The following is a 17,164-nucleotide window of genomic DNA, read 5'->3' as shown; positions in this document are numbered from 1 at the left end:
GTGCAGTGGGGTGCTGAATGAGCACCTGAGGCATTACTGATTAGGGAGGTGTTGTGGGAGTGTGGGCAGGGGCAACTCTGGGTAGCAAGGCTCTGTTGACTGTAGATCAAGAGCCAATATGTATTTCTCGCTTAGTGCCTGCTGGCACCCCGTTTAAGCCACACAATAATCCCCTGACATAGGTTTGTAGGGGACTATCATTATTCCCATTTTACACCCAGGACAACTGAGGCTCAAGGTCACAGAGCTTCCCAATCCTGAGCCAGCATTGACTCTTGGACCCCAGACTTGATCTTTCTGTGCCTTGGCTTCTTCCCAAGAGGGTCAACTATTATACTGAAAGCCAAAGAAGAATTGAAGGAGTGCCAGGATCCCAGGGGTCTTCTGTTTCCAGGTCAGAGCTCAAGGCTTAGAACAACTGAGTGTGGTGCATTGTGGTCACAGCCTGTTAGCAGAGAGGGAGTGTTGCCCTCTGGGATGTTGCCCTGGGATGATGCAATGTGGCTCTGACACCTCTGCTGTTCCAGCCCTCCAAGATCCTGCCACTGAGCTTGAGGTGGCAATGACTGGGAAGTTTGGGGGCATCACACACTTCAAGCCAGGCTCTGACTGGCTGGGAAAAGAAAACAGGAAGGAGGCAGGGGGTGGCCCTGGAATCTATTACAGCTCTGTGTCTACCTGCATTGGTGACGGGTGAGCATGTGCCAAGGACAGGGGCACATCATGGTTTCAGAGGTACCTCCAGTGCTGCACATCTCCCCTTGGTGGGTGGCTTTTCTCAGCACTCCTCCTACCCCCTAGATCCACCAGCCAGAGAGTGATGAGTAACAAGAGCAATCAGAACATGGACCCAGATTCTCAGTGGTGATTTTTCCAACAAGTTGAGGTCAAAGGAGAACATGAAAAATGTGGCTTAAACTCTTCTGTCACTCCAGCTGAGTGTTTTTTCAAAAAGAAGAGCAAGCTTGAAATGTATTAGTCTGTATTGTGTCTGTTGTCAGGCGGTGGCAAGAAAAGTGGCTGTTTCAATTGAGATGGGTTTGGGTTGTTTTTTCTTTGAATGAGTGAATCAAAGGAAATAGCACAGGTTGTGAGATTTTGGATTTATACTGTAAGAGAGGATTTAAAGTAAGTGATCTTCAGTAGTTGGGTGGTGTGTCTTCATGATTGACCAGAACTGCTGGCTCTGCTGGACTCCACTGGTTCTGGCTGCTTTAGCTGGATTAGTCTGTTCAGCTTGACTGGTCTGAGTCAATTCTCTGTCACTATTACAAATACCTTAAATCATAAATTTCTAAAGAGAAAGGTTTATTTTGACCCACTGGAGGTTCCAGTCCATGGTCAGTCGACTCCTTTGCTTTTGGGCCTGTGGTGAGGTAACACTTTCTTGGAAGGGAGTCTAGTGGCAGAGAAGGAAGAGAGAGAGAGAGAGAGAGAGAGAGAGAGAGAGAGAGAGAGAAAAGAAGAAGAAGAAGAAGAAGAAGAAGAAGAAGAAGAAGAAGAAGAAGAAGAAGAAGAAGAAGAGGAGGAGTCGTCGTCGTTGTCTGGGGTCCCACAGTCCTCTTTGAGAGCATGTCTCAAAACCCTAAAACTCCCCTCTAGGTCCCCATCTCTTAAAGGTTCTACCACCTCACAGAAGGGCCTAGCTGAAGAGTAAACCTTCAACACATGGGTCTTTGAAGAACATTTCGGATCCAAACTCTAGCATGGTCCTAAGAAATGAAATGCACTTTTGCTCTCTGGAACCTAAAGAAAAGAGTAACAGGCAAACAGACAGACACTGAGAAGGACAGACATGTTGCTGACCTGGTCCTGGCTTGTGTGCAGTTCTGCCTCTCTCTGATGGCCTTAAGGCCTGGGAAGGGCAGTAAAAGACTCAGACCACCTTGGCTGCTGCCAAATGTCTTCCATTCCAGCAAGATCCACTAAGAACATATGATGGCCTCCTTGCAGGTCTCTTAAAAAGTCCCCATTTCAATATTTTAGTGCAAGAAATCCTTTGGTCCCTTCCTCTCTTGCTCAATCACAATTTTTTATGGTTCTTCAACCTTTTAGAGGGGCTTGTCTAAGTTTCTTATCTCCCGGAGGAGAGAGTGATTTCCCAAATACCTAAAAAGGGGAAGTACATGCCTGACCTGTGCCTGGTCTAGAACTGTCCATCACTTGTAATTGCGTACTGGAGTACTGAGCGCATTCAAGTGGAGGACTCCTCAGTGGTCCCTGGGGACAGGCAGCGTTTCCTATGTTGGTGTTGGCCGGTCATATCACGTTATCTACCCTACTGTGTGTCATTGAGGGGAATACCTGGCGTGTTCAATAAGAAGGAGCCCCATGGTCCCAGCCTGAACTCAGTTGGTCACTATGGGCTTCTTTTTCCTCTCATTGTTCAATTGGTCTTTTGGAATAAAAATTTCATTATGAAATATTTGGTGATCTGGTCCTGGCTTGTGTATATTTTAATCTGTTCAGGCTTTTTATAACAAAATGTCATAGACTTGTGGCTTATAAACAACAGGGAATTTATTTTTCACCTTCTGTAGGCTGGAAGTTCCAGGTCAACATGTAGCAGATTCTGTGTTTGGGGAAGGCCTGTGTCCTTCTCCCTAGGGAGCTGACTTTTTATGATGTCTTTACATGGTAAAAGAAGTGAGGGAATTCTCTATGGCTTCTTCCTTTTGCTTGTTTGTTTTTTGTAGAGCTGGGGATTAAACCCATTTGTATGCTAGACTAGTGCTCTATCACCAAGTCTCATGCCTAGCCCTGGGGTCTCTTTTGTAAAGGCACTAATCTCATTTTTGAAGGCCCCACCCTCATGACCTAATCACCCCTCAAAGTCCCCATGCCCTAAAACCATCACTTTGTGATTCAGGATTTCAGTAGATGAATTTAGAGTGGACACCAACACTCAGTCCCCAGCAGCATGCAGAAAGGTAAAAAGATTAACATGATGAATAGCTAGGAACCTGTAACCTGCTTAAGGTAGGGAATGTTACTGTTTGATCATGAATTACTGGGTAACAAATTATGTCAAAACTCAGAAGTATAGAACTGTAAACATTATCTCAGACACTGAGTCTGTAGGTCAGGAATGTGGAAGCAGCTTAACTGGGTGGTTGTAGCTGGGCCACATTGTGGGCTGGGCTGCAGTCCTCTGCAGGCTTGACTAGGGTAGGATGGGTCCACTTCTGAGATCTCCTTCACAAGCTGTCAGCAGAAGTATTGGTTCTTTGTCAGTGGACTTCTCCATGGGGCTGCTTGAGAGTCCTCACAACATGGCTGCTGGCTTCCCCAGACTGTGTGATCCCAAAATACATCAGGAGGAAGCCACAGTGCCTTTTATGACTGCTGTCATTAGCCACACTGTCACTTCTGTTTTCTTTTAGTCACTAGAAGTAAGTCACTAAATCCAGTCCCCAAGGAAGAGGGAATCAGGCTCCACTTTTTGAAGGACATGTTAAAGAATTTATGGACATAGTTTAAACCCATCACAGTGAGCAATATCGTGGGATCCCCTCCCTGGTTGCATCTTGTCTCCCACACTCGTAAACACTGTTTGAGTCTGGTGCTTGTCTGTCATTTACTGCATTTGTAAATATACCTGTGCCTGGTAGATTTGCATTTTGTCTTTAAATATTATATAAAGGACATCAAATGGTAGGGTTTTCCCCCCGTGTAGCTTGTCTTCTTTGCTTTTAACATTACATTTGTGAGATTCATCCACATGAAAGCAGGTAGTTGTCATTCACACATTTTCAGTGCTTTATAGGGATATAATATTCTGTCCATTCTCCATTGACGGATATTTAGATGGTTTCCACTTTCTTGCTATTACCAGCAAGGCTGTCATGAAGACTTCAGTGTGTGTCTCTTTGTGAACATGAGCCAGATTTCTCTGGAGTATTTAGAAAGGATTGGAGTTGCTGTGGGATAGAGGAAGTGAATCTTAAAATTTACTAGAAGCAGCCAAATTGCCTCCCAAAGTGGGTGAGTGTACGTACTAATGAGCCTTCCCACCAGTCATATATGAGTTTCCTCTTTGCCTTTTCCTTGACAACACTTGGTATTGTCAAATGTTTTTAACATTTGTCAGTCCAATGAAAGTGTTATCTACATGAGGTCTTAATTTGCATTTCTTTGCCTGCCAATAAGGCTGAGCATCTTTTCATATATACATATGAATGTATTTATATATCTCGTATGTTTATTATCCTATGAATTACTAGTCATATCTTTTCCAACTTTTTGTTTCTATTTTCTTATTGATCATTCTATTCCTTTGTTGGGTTTATTTATTATAAGTATCTTTTCCTTTTCTTCCTTCATACATAGTATATAGCTAAGAAAGAATGTTGACTTTGGGGGCACACTTCCAGGATTAAATTCTAGCTCTGGCACTTCCTGTGTGGTCTCAGGTGCACTGCTTAATATTTGCCTCAGTTTTTTTTTTCATCTGTGAACTGGGGATGGCAACAATGCTCTTTATGCACAGTGGAGCTGAAAGGACTAAGTTTATATCTGTGAAATAGTGCCTTATTTTATTTTCTGCAATGGTTATGGAATAACCAGACCCAGTAATTTATAAACAATAGAGGTTTATTGGGCTCACCATTCTGGAGTCTGGGAAGTTCAATATCAAAGTATCAGCATCTGCCAAGGGCCTTTGTGCTGCATCACCCATGATGGGAGGTAAAAATGTGAGAGAGGGAGAGAGAGAAGGGGGCCAAATATCCTTTTGTCAGGAACACACTCCTGTGATACCTAACCCCCCACCCCTCATAACAGCATTAAAGCTCCCACTGCTCAATACTGTTGCAAGGGGATTAGGTTTCCAACAAAGAACTGTGGGGGACACATTCAGACTCTAGCAAACAGCGTGCCTGTCAGATTGAGCACGATATGGAATCAGTAAACCTTGCTGCACACGGCCCTTCATGGTCACATGGGACTCTGTGTGTGCAGGGATGGTCACCTTGTCCAGAGCCCGAGTGAGAGCTGTGTCCTCATTTGATAAGATTGGCAGGCCTTGCTTCTCTCTGGCTCTCAGCCTTCTGGGCAGCCCTCCCTTCAATCCCTGAGCTTGCCTGAATAGAAAACGAAATCCCAGCCTCCCTCCAGGGGACGCCTGGGAATTGGAAAGCATCAGACTCCTTGCAGCAAAAATAGAAGCCTCATTTGCTTTGGAGAGAATAATAAAAAGAAGGACAGCCAGGCAGAGGCAGCTGGGGGCTTGTGTAAACCGTCCCCTAGTCCTTCATTCCTTGGGGTCAGACACGGACATGGTCAAGCCTTAATGAAAACCACCCCTTTCCTTTCATCCTGGCTTCCTGCTGGCATCCTTCTTGGTCCTGTGACATGGACAGTTTTGGCACTGAGTTCTAGTTTTTAGTACCTCAGTGTTGCACTGCCCTCTCGCAGAAAACAGGAATGGCTTAATATGAAGGGTCATTGGAGAAATATGCCTGAGATTATAAGGCAACTATTTCTGCCAAGAAGGGTACAGGGAACCGTGTTTCTGTCTCTCTAATGCCACAGGCTGCACAAGAGTAGACTCGTGAAGATTTTGTTGCTCCAAGTGTCTGCTTTGTGCAATATCATGCTGTTTTGAGGATGATAGCTTTTTAGTAGATTTTGAGAGCATTTAATGTGACGCTACTGATTTTTATATGTCAAAGTATCCTGCACAGAACACTTTTTTCATTTTAACTCCTACCTTAACAAATCAGCTCAACAATGCTGTAATGGGAGTCCTAGGTTTACAGTCATGTGTGACATTCTGAGAAATGTGTTGAATGCAAGTTAGTAATTGTGTGTACACGTCATAGAGTATACTTACACAAACCAAGATGGTTGTCAGTAGGCAATATAATCTTATGTGACCTATCTGTGGCCCCTCATTGACTGAAATGTCATTATGTGGTTCATGACAGTGCTTAGGAAACCCTTAAGAGTATTTTATGTAAAAGCAAATATAGGAAAGGTGATAAAATTAGAAACTTGAAGTTAACTCAAAATGGATCAAGGAGCTTGATATCAAATCAGAGACACGGCGTCTGATAGAAGAAAAAGTTGGCTACTATCTACATACTGTGGGGTCGGGCTCCAAATTCCTCAATAGGACACCCATAGCACAAGAGTTAATAACTAGAATCAACAAATGGGACTTACTCAAACTAAAAAGTTTTTTTCTCAGCAAAAGAAACAATAAGAGAGGTAAATAGGGAGCCTACATCCTGGGAACAAATCTTTACTCCTCACACTTCAGATAGAGCCCTAATATCCAGAGTATATGAAGAACTCAAAAAATTAGACAATAAGATAACAAATAACCCAATCAACAAATGGGCCAAGGACCTGAACAGACACTTCTCAGAGGAGGAAATACAATCAATCAACAAATACATGAAAAAATGCTCACCATCTCTAGCCATCAGAGAAATGCAAATCAAAACCACCCTAAGATACCATCTCACTCCAGTAAGATTGGCAGCCATTATGAAGTCAAACAACAACAAGTGCTGGCGAGGATGTGGGGAAAAGGGTACACTTGTACATTGCTGGTGGGACTGCAGATTGGTGCAGCCAATTTGGAAAGCAGTATGGAGATTTCTTGGAAAGCTGGGAATGGAACCTCCATTTGACCCAGCTATTCCCCTTCTCGGTCTATTCCCTAAAGACCTAAAAAGAGCATGCTACAGGGACACTGCTACATCGATGTTCATAGCAGCACAATTCACAATAGCGAGACTGTTGAATGTTGATTTAGAACACATTTCTGAACTCTAAAGTCCAGTTTTGTTTTAGAGAAAAATTTCCAAGTTTTGGAACAGATTAAATTACTCCACATCTGTATCCTCAAACTCTACCTTTGGTGTGGCTTCCTTGGTCCCATGAAAGGAAATAGTCACCTTGAAAGAATTAGTCCCCACTTAGGGAATACAGCACCCCTAAAATCTTCATATTCAAATCTGAAGCAGGAAGTGAGGGTCTGGTGGCACAGTGTCATTCATACAACATGTCCTGTCACCTCCAGATTTTTTTCCAAGAATGGAGAGCTTTCTGACCATTTTAACGATAGCAGTTTGTGTAGTATTCTGGTGTGTTTTAACAGCCAGGAGCCACCTGCCCAAACAGGCAATTGTTCTTGAGACTTTGAGACCATTGAAGGCTAACTTCAAATCCAGCTTGTTCCCAAAGCATCTCAAAGTTTGAGCTTTTTATTCTGAAGATGTAGCTTCTTTCCCAGAAGGAGAAAAATAATACATGCTTGAAATTATAAATGGAGTTATTAACATTTGAGTACTTTACTTTGTAGCCAGCTTAGGGACTCAGTTATTCAGAATTTAAAAATTTTACTTGTCAACAGCACTTTCATTTCTACTCAAGGTGGGTCATCCCCAGTTTTGCCGTCACCCACCTCTAACCCCCTTCCCACTGCCTGTGAGCCCCTGGGGCCCCTGTCTGAGCCCAGCCCCCTTTTCCCTCACTGAAACTCATCTGTGGCCTGTTCCTAAAGTGGTTCCATGTTGCCTCTTTCTCTGTCCTGGAAGGACCTGCTCTCCCCACCCAAGCACTGTCCCTGTGTGTCCCATCAGAAGGTGGAGACCCCCCCGTCTCCAAGTCCCTAATAATCAACATGTATCCTGGCCTGGGGAAGCAGCCTTTTTCCCCTCTGAACTCTCCTCGTAGGTGACTTGTGGTTCCAGCCACAACTGTGAGTACACTGGGCTATCTCATTGCACCCTCTCGGGGCAGTTTGATTGGCTGCAATACCAGGTCCCAGGAGACCTTCTTGTGCCAAAGTTTACCTATTAGATACCGACTTCTGCTAGTTGTCCACTTCCTCTAGGAAGCAGCACAGTGCAGGTGAGTGTGTGGCAGCCTGGGCTGGCCCATGAAAGCCATGCAAGCATTCAATCTCTCCCCATGCAGTGGTGCTGCCAGTCCCACACACATCTGGCTTTGGGTGCTAGCTATAACCACCAGATGGTACCTGGAAGAGCCAAAAGCAGAGTAGGCTTCAGCATTCTGCTCTGCTTTTGGCGCAATTTGATACCTCTCCATCATTCTGGCTGTGCTGCTCTGCAGGGATCATTTCTGAGCCTATCACAGGGCCCTTGCTCAGTGTGGCCAGAATGTCCTGTTAACAAGTGTTTCAGGGGTTATTATACCTTACCACATTCCCTGGTTCTTTATCTCAAGGCACTGTGTGCCCAGCACCTGGTCTCTTTACAGAGTTCAGGGTTGCCCATTTAACCCAAGGAAACTGAACTCTAACTCTGGGGTCAGTGGGAGGAAGAAATGAGAGTAGAGGCAGTCTGGTTGGTCCCCTTGACACTCTGAATGTGATTCCACTGCTCCTGGAGAAGATCAGACTTCCTGACTCCAGCCAGTTCCTACCTTTGTGTTGGGCACCCATCTCTCCTATCTCTCCTGCTCCTTACTCCTAGGTGCCTTCCAGGGACACTCTCCAGATCTGGGAGTTTGTGAAATTGTAACTATGGCTTTAATTTTGCTAAGAAATTTTTTTTAAAAGACTTGTTCTGAACCCAGTCCCCTGACCCTGGACTTGACTGTGCTCTGGGACCTGTGATCATTTCTGGATGGGAGTTTATGTGAGCTGCCCTATCTCGGGAGGTCCTTTGATGTTCTCATAGATTGAGTGGTTTCCTTGCTCTGGCCCCCTCCCCAAGCACTGGTGCCCCTGAGGGCCTTGAGGATGTTTTCTGGATCTGGGACCTTCCTCCCTAGCTTAGCAATCAAAGGCATCAGCAAATTTGGACCCCTCCACTCTAAGGAATATTTAGCATTTCTAGTTACCTCTAGAGTGCCTAGAAACACAGCATTTCAAAGACTGTGTTTGATTACAGATCTATTTTTTTTGCCAGAAATTTGCATATCGAATAATACAGAAACTGATGATGGCAGTTGAAGTGGTGTCCTGTGGGAAAATTAATCAGTCCTGAAACCTAGTGCCAACTGCCACAGAAGCAATCTTTGAGAGGGAATCGCACCTCGTGGGTGGTATTTGAAGTCAGGCGGCTGAGGACTGTGGATTGAAGTGCTCTCTGTGTCTGAGTTCTGCTGTGGACTCAGAGTCATGGACAAGACTATGTTTGCTTCTGGGCTGGTTCCCAGGGTGGGGGGCTCAGGGAGCCCAGCATCCTGGAGGATCCAGTCATTCTCATGGGAAAAGAGAGATTCTGTGGCTTGTATTGCATGACCCTGCCAAGAAGCTAGGCTATAAGATGCACCCCTTCCTCCTCTCACCCCCTGCACCAAATAAAACCCCAAACCTATGAATGAGCAGATAGCTTGGAGAGAAGAGTGTTTTAATCTTGTATTTCCACTCTGGAGATTGCAAAGGATTAGAAGATTATTCCAAAAATGACTTTAAATTCCTAGAAAAAGAGTAAACTCTGGCATTTCTGTCTAATTACAAATGGCCAAGAGGGACTGGGGACTTGGCCTGTCCCTCACTGCTTTCCAAAGAGGAAGAAAGGCAATGGAGAAAGGTGTATGGCAGTTCTAAGAATGGCTAGACCATGAAGAAGAGCTCAGGTGATCCAAGCGAACCATGTTGTAATCTTTGTGTTCTTTCCAGCCACTGGGAATGAGCTGAAATGTGCCTGGCTGGCTGGTGACTCAGAGTCAGTTGGAGAGATGACAGCTGACCCCCAATGGACCTTCCTGGGTCTCATGACCTTGTGGGACATGTCTTTAAGGTGAACCATCTGTCCAAAGACACAGGTCATTCAAATAACAAAACTCCACTTTAGCCAATGCAACCATGGGGTCCTGGATTGGGAGGGGACAGGGCACTGCTGCACAGGGAAGAAAATTAGCATTTTTCTGTAGAGAAACTGATAAGTGATGCTGGGTCCAAGTGGTAGGTGACCTTGCATTTGAGTTAAAATGCTGCTGGGAAATAAGAGAAGATAAACATGAAAAGAATGCAAACGAATTGCAGCGGACAGGAGCCCAGAGCCCTGACTTCTCCACCATCCACCAGAGATGGTTGTGTGATGCCTATAAATAGACACTTAAAAACCAATTCTAAATTGAGTTCAGATGTGGGCCTGTTTCCTCGTATGGAAGTGTTTATGTAAGGTACAGCACGCTGCCGTTGCTCCCGAGGGGTTTGATGATTCTGTGCCTTTGTTGGGAATCCGCGTGGAGCATGTGGGGGATGCTCAGATACAGATGAATGAGACTGTCCTTTCAGGGGACCTGCAGACTCAGGGGAGACCCAGGGAGAGCTGTGCCGGCTCCCTCCAGGGAAGGAGGCAATGGGCAGGCCTCCCCTGGCAGAGGAGGGTATCCTCAAACAGGTTCTGAGAGTCCCCAAGGTGCCTCTGGGACAGGAACCAGTGGGAGCAGAGTGGGTGCAGGGCATCACAGGGCAAAAGACAGGAAGAACACTTTTGTGTGTTCTGGTTTCTCTTCCTCCTCTTAAAAAGCTACTACGATTCAACCATGGGGTTGCTTGCCATCCTGATGACCTTATCTAATCCTGATCTCCCCAAAGCCCTACCTCTGAACACCATAGTGAGATTAAGTTTCCAACCCCTTAATATCTCACACTAGGGTTTAAATTCCAACATGAATTCAGAGGGGGCAAACTATATGCAAACCATATCCACTGACTGCTGTGATTGGGTCATAGAGCTAACTTGTAACTGAGTGAGGACCCAAGGCTCCATCTCCTGACAGCCAGTGAAGTGGTCTCGTGACTAGATGTAACATTTAGTTCATGCACTAACCCAGAAATTACTTAATTCTGGAGATCCTCAGATGGTGAGCTTTGGGGGAGAAGGAAAAATATTTGATGCAAGTGTGATCCCAAGCGGTATTCCAGAGTTTCACCTCCCCAGCCACCTTTGAAATCATTCTTATTTTCCATGCTTTATGCAAGATGGAACTGAGGCACGCTGCAAGAGGCTGCAGAGGGCTTTGTTAATGCTCATACAGGAAGCAAGAAGCCCACACCGGCTGAGTTTGGAAAGCCTGTGTGTGGTTGAAATGCCTTACCTGTGATGTTCACTTGGGTAGGAGAAAGAAGCCTTCTTTCAAAGGGCTAGAATCTGTGAAGCTCAGAGGCACAGATACTGAAGGGCAATTTATGTACAATAGTCTTGGAAAGAAACCGAACGGCTATGTGAATGTCAAGTTACCTCTGAATAAAAGCCAGCAGATTAACCATTTTGTAGTTCTCTTTTAACAGGTGACTTAGTCAAAATGGAAATCTCCTCAGCCTTCTAAGGGATATCCTGTCATATCCTGTCAGTTTCCTTTATATCTGGACCAGCGGCATCTGTACAGGGCCAGTTTGGAGTGGAGGAAGTTCCCTAATTAAAACCCACTGCTAGAAATGTCTGCCCAGGCAACCGAGAGCAGCCATCTGGCTTTGTTAGCAAAGTGATAACACCAAGTCCGGATTAGATTTTTGTGAAGTAGAAACGATTGCAGAGCAGGTGCCAATAGCAAGACCCTGTTTCTTCCCCCCAACGAATGATGCCATTCCCCTGTGACGTTAGACCCTAGGAATAGATTGAAGGTGAACTGTGCAACCAGCACATCTGCTCATGAAGATCTCAGCCCTGTGCTTTCCAATTGAGCAGGCTCCAGGAAGGAGGGGTATTTTGCTATTGTTTTTGAAAGGGACAAAGAAAATTCAAGATGCTTTATAACTCAATCTGACATTAGCAAAATGGGAGGGAGAAGAGGAATTTAGGACAAATGAAGCCCTCTCCTTCTGTCCCACCCCAGGTATCTTTCCCTTGAGTCTTTGTGGCCCTCATCACAAAATCCTGATCCACTCAAGGTCTGACTTTGAACCCCTCCAGGCTATATGGCTTCCTCTTCAACTTTCATCTGAAAAGCTTTCTCTATTTAAAGGACAGGTGAGACCTGGTGGCCTCTTTCCAGTTCTCTTTTGAAACCATCTTTCCCAGGAGGAAAGGTGGACTGAGACCCTGGATAAGGGAAGTGAGGGGACTTCCTTTCTCTTTCCTTTAGTTACTTGTCATTCTCCTCCAACCGCCACATGCATGTCAGCTTTCTCTGAAAGTGTCACAAAACACGGGTTCTGCAAACCACTGGGGTCAAGCTTTGTTGTGGGAAGATACATATTCATGAAGGCTTTGAGGAGCTTCATTAATATGCGGGTAGTCTCTCCTTCCAGAATGGTACACAAGCCATCACTTTATTTGCCCAACATGTTGTTCTTAAGGCAATAATTATGTGATGAAATGACTAAAGAAACATTTTAATTATTTGTTTAGGGTAATTTCTGATCATCTCATTAGAATTATAATTTGTTCACTTTCATAGGTGATTCAGAGCTTCTCACTCATTTAAATGTTCATACTTGAAGGAACTCTCTATAAGCACCTGTGTCATTTCTGTAACCTAAGTAATTTCCTCTATTTCATTCTGCTTTGTTCCAGAAAGATTTGATCACCAGGAGGTTTTCCAGGACATTATCAAACCAGTTGTTTTCGGTAAGAAACACGAGTGAGCTTTTTACTTGGAGTGAGCTTTTGCTTCTGACACGTGGGGAATGGAATTGCTTCACTAGCCAGATGCTACACTGCAAATGGAACCCGGCAATTGTCATGGTTCTTTGTTTCCGGGAACTGTGTGTGTGTGTGATTGAGTGTTTGTCTTAGCACTGGGAGTTTGAAGCTGGGGTTTGATTCCCACCCAAGGAGTGGATGAATGTTGGAATTCTCATTGGCCACTTACTTTCCCCGGAGCTGACACCTTTCCCCACCACCCAGAACAATAGCAACTTATACTCACCCCATTCATTCTCCCCACCTGCCCTGGGCTTTTCTTTAAATCAGTGTCCTCACTGGGCTCAATCATTAATTTGTGTGATCCTAACCCAGATTCCCATTTACATTGAAAGTAGATACTAACAACAGACACCACTTGAAAAATTTTGCTATCTAAACATGGGCACTCATTATAGGTTGAGCATCTCTTATCCAAAATCTGAAATCCAAAATAATTCAGAACAGATATTTTTGAGCACTATCATGAGAAGTTATGTTATTTATTCCCCAATCCTAAAAACTCTGAAATATGAAATGCTTTCTGGGTCCAAAGCATTTTGGATGAAGGCTATTCAACCTGTAGCCTACTTTGAAAAGTCAAACACTGTGGAGTATTAGGAAGCTAAGTATAAGAGGTTTAATTTGGATCAAAAAGAGGCCTCAGCTTGCTGGGGATGAAGGGTGGCTCTGAGTTGCTGTTGCCCTGTGAGAAAAGCCGTATTACCGTCCTGATCACATCCACAGTCAGCATTTAGCTTGTTCTTATTCCGCAGGATCTATGGAGCACAGCCAAGGTGCTAGCTGAATGCTCAGCAAGGGGAGACTTGGAGGGGTGGGTTCTGGATAGAAGCTGAATTGGCTCTTCTTCCAGGGCCAGAGGCACAGCAGGTGGGTTGGTTGTAGGGAAGCTGGTGTGTGGGTTGAGCTGTGTTTGGAGAGTGGTTGGCAGAGGAGAAAGTTATTAGAGGCCAAGAGGCTGCAGAAGTCTTGATCTCTGTGTCCTGATGCCGAGAGCTGGTCGGAGCTTAGGATGGGTTTTGTGGGTTCTTATGGATTCATCTGCTGGGCTTGGATGGGTTCACCATCCATAGTCATACATAGGGTAGTGGTGGCTTTGGGATTCACAAAGGAGAGGAAAACTTTGGGTGTCCCAGGGAAAGCTCTGTGCTACTTCTGATAGAGATGAAGACTACCAGGGGCAAGACCAGGATTCTGGAACATTAAGAATTGGGTTCAGAACTGCTATTTTACCTCGAGGGTAGCGGGAGCCCATAGGTCTTGCTATTGGAAGCAACTTAAACCTATTTTTGTTTGTTTTATAAAGCAGGCAGCTTCATTTAATTCAGTGTCTATCTTATGTCTAGGTGGCCACTCATAATCCCTGTGCTGTCCAGGGGTAGGAATTCCCTTGCATCAAACTGGGGAGCCTTCTTGTCACAGATGCCCTGGATAGTAGGTTCTGTGTGAATCTTGTCTGGAGCACATTCATAAGGCACTTAATAGTTGTGGAGCAATCAGCTCCTGTCCAAGGAAACAGAATGTGAAACTTCAGAGGAGTTGCCTTGTTTCTAATGGGTCTGGGCTGTTTTGAACTTTTCCTATTATTGGTTTTTAAAGTTTGTGGATTTACTTTTGTCCTTACAACAGGCCTTTTCAGTTCCATTTGATTCTCTATTTAGAGTTACGAACACACTGCAGTTTTAACCTCATCAGATACATCATCAAATCTCAGCTCTAAAAATGCCAAAGAATTTGAGTGGATTCTGTCAAGGGAGAAGATTTTGTTCGTCGACACAGTAAGGGCAGCTTGTGAAGGGAGGAGATGTTACTTGTAGGGAAGCAGTCTCACAAATTACAGTGAAGTCCTGCACCGCTGGGAGCATGGGGTCAAACCCGTAGCCCAACTTTTCCACCCTCTATGGACTTTCCACTATGAAATTGGCCTCTTGAATGTTTCCTTAATGAACTGAGATGTCATTGCATTCTGATGGAGCCATGGGGAATTTCAATTTGTACCTCTAAGGAATAAGTTTTCTTTCTTTCTTCCTTTTTTTTCCCGCTCCTGAGCCTGAAATACTAATAAAGGATCAAAATCAGTTGGAATAGACCAGACACTGTGCTCTCTTCCTGATTGCTCTCACCCATCTGCAGTGTAATAGGCCCATCATTTAAGTGAATATGCTTATCACAATTCTCTATAGCTTCCCTGCAGAAAAGCATATTCCTTCTTGAAAAGAAAAGTGGCAATGAAATGGATATTTTAAAATGTCAATTATGCCAGAATGAATCTCTGTGAGGAGATCTGCAAAGAGAAGAAAAGGCCTGGGTTTATTTATTTTTCTACTGCAAATGGAATTATTCCGTAACCATTCTGTAACTTCAGAATACTAATACTCACCAAGTGCCTGATGTCTTCTCAAAAATAATCTTACGAGTATACGTCCACCTTCATGAAAAGTTAGAGGATCTTTTCTATTTTTTTTAATAATTAAATTCTAGATCTCATTATTTTATGTATCAGTCCTATTAGCTCTGGTCTGTAAAATGTGAATAGTGAACTATATCAATTCAGTCATTATCCTGAAAGGAATGATGGAAAGACTAACTGTGTTTAAATCATGGCAAGACTCAGAAAATATATGAAGTGAGAGGCTGTGGCATTCAGGAAGTTGCTGACTGATGTGATATCATCATGTTCCTACCCCAGTATAGACACATATAAATGCTGTGTGAAATCCAGCCAAAATGTTTTAAAAAATATAAGATCCAAAGAAATGCACAGAAATTCCCAGCTACTATGCCAAGAGAAAACACAGAGCCAGAGCACTGAGGGAGGATGATATAAGACCAGGGCAGTGGGCTTCCTGGTGAAGGGCAATAATGATTAAGACTGTGTGATATTTGAATATATGTAGCCAGGGGGACAGGTAGGAAGGGGTAGTGGCTTAAGGTGTCATATGTATGGGAATCTGGGATGTAGCAGAGATGTATAATTGACCAGGTGGGAAATGATACATAACAACTAAATGACCACATGAGAGAAGATAAAATGAAATAAAATGAAATCCCTGCTTCACAGCATATGTGCATACAATGCTCAGAGAATTGTAGACCTAAATGTAAAAAAGCAAAATGTTAAAACACACAGAAGATATTTCCGGTATGTTGTATGGCATAGGAAAAACTAAAGTGTGTGCTGTCTCTCTCTCTCTCTCTCTCTCACACACACACACACACACACACCCCATACACAGTATAAAAGAGAAGACCAATTAATTGAATAGCAGTATTAGAAACTTTTTAAAGATAAATACAAACAGGAATAAATATTCATAATGGAAATTTATTATAAGATATGGTATACTGGCTGTGTAAAGAATTCTTTCAAATCAGTATGAAGATAACAGAGTTTTAAAAAATGGACAAATTATATAAAGAGAAGGAGGAGTCGGGGAGAGGAGGGGAAGGAGAAGCAGAGGAGGAGAGGGAGAAGGAGAAGACTAAAATGGCTAATAGCCAAATGCACTATGCCTCACTTCTAATCAGGGAACTGCCACTTAGCAATGAGATACCATTCACATATATACATTAGCAAATAATTGTTCTCCAAAGAGGAGTATTTCATAAGGTGGAAATTTGAGTTCCCCATGACTTAGCAATTTCATTTATGTTAGTCAGATTTCCATCACTGTGACAAATACCTGAAATAAGTCAATTTATATGGAGGGAAGGTTAATATTGCCCACGGTTTCAGAGGTTTCAGTCCATGGTCGCTTGGCCCTGTTGCTTTTGGGCCTGTGGAGACACTACATCATGGTGTGGGGGGGTGTGTGTGTGGCAGAGCAGGTAGCTCACCCATGGCAGCTGGGAGGCAAAGAGAAGGAGGAAGGGACATGGGTCCTGATATCCCCTTCTAGTGCACATCCCCGGTTACCTAACTCCTACCACTAGGCCCTACATCCTAATGGTTCATTAACTCCTAGTAGTGCCACAGGCTGGTGACCAACTGTTCAGCATATGGGCCTCTGGGGTCACTTAAGATAGAAACCATACCACCACTCATGAGTGTACATGCTTTAGCTGGCCATGAGATGGATTTGGTGGTCTATTAATCATCTCCAGTATAGGATCTGCCTATCTTAGGATAGATCGATCTATCTTAGGTTCCATCTACCAGTTACTTGTCTATCAACAGATTTATTATAACATATTGGCTCATGTGATTATGGAAGCCAAGAAGTCCCATGATTGGCCTCCGCAAGCAGGCGGCCCAGCAAAGTCAAAAGTGACATTCAAAGGCTTGAGAGCCAGAGAGCTGATGGTATGGATTCTAGTCCAGGCCTGAAAGCTTGAGAACCACCATCATGGAGGGCAGGAGATGCTTGATGGCCTAGCTCAAGCAGTAAGGTAGAGAGTAAGCTCAACCTTCGCCCACCACTTTGTTCTAGTCAGGGGCTCACTGGACTGGATGTAGCCCACCCACACTGGGAGGGCCACCTGCCTTGACCAGCCTACCAATGCAAATGCTAATCTCTCTCAGAAACATTCTCACAGATATACCCAGTAATCATGTTTAACCAGATTTTCTGGGCATCCATAGAAAATGG

At 44.1% G+C, this 17,164-nt stretch overlaps 1 protein-coding gene across 5 annotated transcripts in view; it reads left to right on the top strand.

Moving 5' to 3' along the window:
* The window catches only part of Apba2 (amyloid beta precursor protein binding family A member 2), a 218,902-nt gene that overhangs the window by 77,543 nt on the left and 124,195 nt on the right, over window positions 1–17,164 (top strand). For 3 of the 5 annotated variants that reach the window (XM_048790387.1, XM_048790383.1, XM_048790385.1), the window contains one exon: window positions 12,447–12,500. The exons of 1 other annotated variant lie outside the window; for it this stretch is intronic. The gene's annotated coding sequence lies outside the window, so the exon portion shown is untranslated. The remainder of the gene's footprint in view (window positions 1–12,446; window positions 12,501–17,164) is intronic. One more of the 5 variants, XM_048790384.1, reaches the window with a different exon arrangement.

Source organism: Marmota marmota, unplaced genomic scaffold (assembly GCF_001458135.2).
Source record: "Marmota marmota marmota unplaced genomic scaffold, marMar, whole genome shotgun sequence".
NCBI classification, from domain to species: Eukaryota; Metazoa; Chordata; class Mammalia; order Rodentia; family Sciuridae; genus Marmota; species Marmota marmota.
Note: the sequence above shows the minus strand (reverse complement) of the source record. Positions and strands in the feature narration are given on the sequence as shown.